This window comes from Hordeum vulgare, chromosome 7H, assembly GCF_904849725.1.
Source record: "Hordeum vulgare subsp. vulgare chromosome 7H, MorexV3_pseudomolecules_assembly, whole genome shotgun sequence".
Taxonomy (NCBI): Eukaryota; Viridiplantae; Streptophyta; class Magnoliopsida; order Poales; family Poaceae; genus Hordeum; species Hordeum vulgare.
This window is the reverse complement of record NC_058524.1, coordinates 361,792,489-361,795,118: the sequence shown is the minus strand read 5'-3', so window position 1 is coordinate 361,795,118 and position 2,630 is coordinate 361,792,489.

Below are 2,630 nucleotides of genomic sequence, written 5' to 3'. Positions count from 1 at the left end.
TACCCGTGTCAAGATTCCTATGCCAACAACCAGCTGTGGAGAACATATGCACGTCACAACATGGCGCCAGCATGTGTTATGTGTCGCGTGGCGGTGGTATGTGTGTCGCTTGGCTCCAGCATCGCACGAGCGCTGGAGTACGAGGGCCAGGTCCAGTGACCCATAGTTCACGCATTTCATCTACAACTAGCGAACCCTGGGTGAGTGAGTTTTCGAGGAAACCCTATTTAGCACCACAAAAGCCAGTTAAAGGCAAATTTTGCTAATCAGCGCCTGCAGCGCTTCGTCATGGGGCCGGCCCATTTAAAGATCCGAGCTGGGTTCTAGCCCGTGAACTTTTTATAAAATTGACGATTTAAAAAAAAACGATGATTTTTTTTGAAAATCGGTGAACATAATTTAAAATTCGTTAACTTTTTTGAAAATCAATGAACTGTTTTCAAAAATTGATGACCTTTTTTTGAAAGTCATTTTTTTTTTCGAATTCTGTGAACTTTTTGAAAATACATAAACCGGTGAACTTTTTTTTATAATCATTGAACTTTTTTCGCAAATCTGATTTTCTTTAAAATTCTATAAACTTTTTTTTTTATTTTTAAGGATCAACACATTGTACATGGGCCGGCCCACGAGAAGGAGCACTGCAGGCGCCGGCTTGTCTAACCGGCGCTGAAGGCGCCGTATAATACATCCCAAGTTTTGGTCGACCGGTATATTGTTGGAGTTTATTTAAATGATCTATAAAAATCATATTTGTAAGTTAAAAAAATGTGAAAACTTGTACATATTTGCGACGGATCTGTAGAATTTTGTTCAAAAATATTATTGTGTGCAAGCTACAAAAAACAATTTCTGGTCCAATAACAACAAAGAAAGATCCATTTTCATGTATGTATTTGTTTTTTTCTGTATATGCCATGTAAGAAAATATATTGTTTATAATTTTTCCTGAACGTGTTATACATGTATTTGTGTATATACAAAAAAAATGTTTTTTTTGTGATGTGCAAGTATTTACTTTTTAAAGTCCACCATAGAGCTTGTCCTCCATTTGCTCTTTTCGTTGCTGGGTGCCTAAAGAATCTTAGCGCTCGCTTGGTCTGGTGGCGAGCGAGTCAGCAATTCCCTTTCAAACCGATTTTCCACATTGCTTTCTATTTTAAATGGTTTAATTTTTACAAAAAATATTCAGTAATTTTAAAAAGTTCAAAATCTTGAAAATTGTTTATGAATAAAAAGAGCTAATTTAGAAAATGTTCGTGAATTCGAACTTAGTTCTTGAATTCAAAAATGTTTGCGAACTCCAAATATGTGCATGGATTAAAAATATGTTCATGGCAAATCCAAAAAAAATCAGTGGATTCAAAATATGATCGCAGTGAGTTTAAAAAATATTCTGAACAATGTTCATGATTCAAGAATTGATTATGAACTCCCAAAAATATTCGTGCATATGAAATCTGATCATGGTGGATTCAAAAACTGTTTGCAATGTGAAATATGATCGCGGTGGATTTAAAAAGTGCTCATGTATCCAAACGATGTTTGTGGATTTAAAAAATGTTCGCAAAATCAAAACATGCTTGTGAATTTGAAATCTGATCGCCATGGATTGAAAAATGTTCATGTATTCGAACAAAGTTCTTGAGTTTGAAATATGATCGTGGTGGATTCGAAAAATGTTCACGTATTCAAACATTGATCGTGGATTAAAAAATGTTCATGAATTCATGTGAGGACACGGGATCGAATGCACGAGATCTAATGTGTAACAAACCATATAAGTATCCACAAACCTCACAGACGATACCTACGACTGTCACCTTACTTGGGCACGAATTCATGTCGGGACTCGGGATCCAATGCACATAGATCTAAGGTGTAACAAACCATATAAGTACCCTGAAACCTCACACACGGTACTTATGACTGTCACCTTACTTCGACCGAAACCGTTTGCGACTATTGTCTCTAGCTTATACGGCAAGTCACTAGCAAATACTCCCTCTGTATCGAAATACTTGTAGTTTGGGGATTTGTACTATTTCCCCTAGCTACAATTATTTCACTAGTAGAAAACAAGCCTTTCGTCCCCAACATTAGTCCCGGTTGGGTTTCGGTTCGGGACTAATGTGATCATTAGTCCCGGTCCCAACGGCTAGAAGCGGACGGGGGCACAACCACCATTAGTCGTGGTTCATTTATGACATTTAGTCCTGGTTGGTATTACAAACTGGGACTAAAGGTGTGGTGGCAGGCCGGCCTCAGGCTCGGGCCCGAGCGAACCCATTTCGTCCCGGTTGATATTACCAACCGAGACTAGAGGTGGACCTTTAGTCCCGGTTTGTACCAACAACCGAGACTAAAGATGTCCCTATATAAACCCCTTCGTTTAGCCCGAGCTCATCCACTCTGTTTGCTCCTCTATGTTTTCTCTCATCCTTCATTTTTGCCAAGATTTGTCAGATTTGAGGCACTCCATCTATCCAAGGGTTGTAAAAGGTTAGCAACTTCATGCTTTCACCTCTCATTGCTAGTTTAGCTTGTTTCATGCTCTATAAGTATAGTGAGTTGTGGGTTTTAGTTTGGGAGTAATTATGTGGGAGTTTATTTGATTAATATGCAATTTG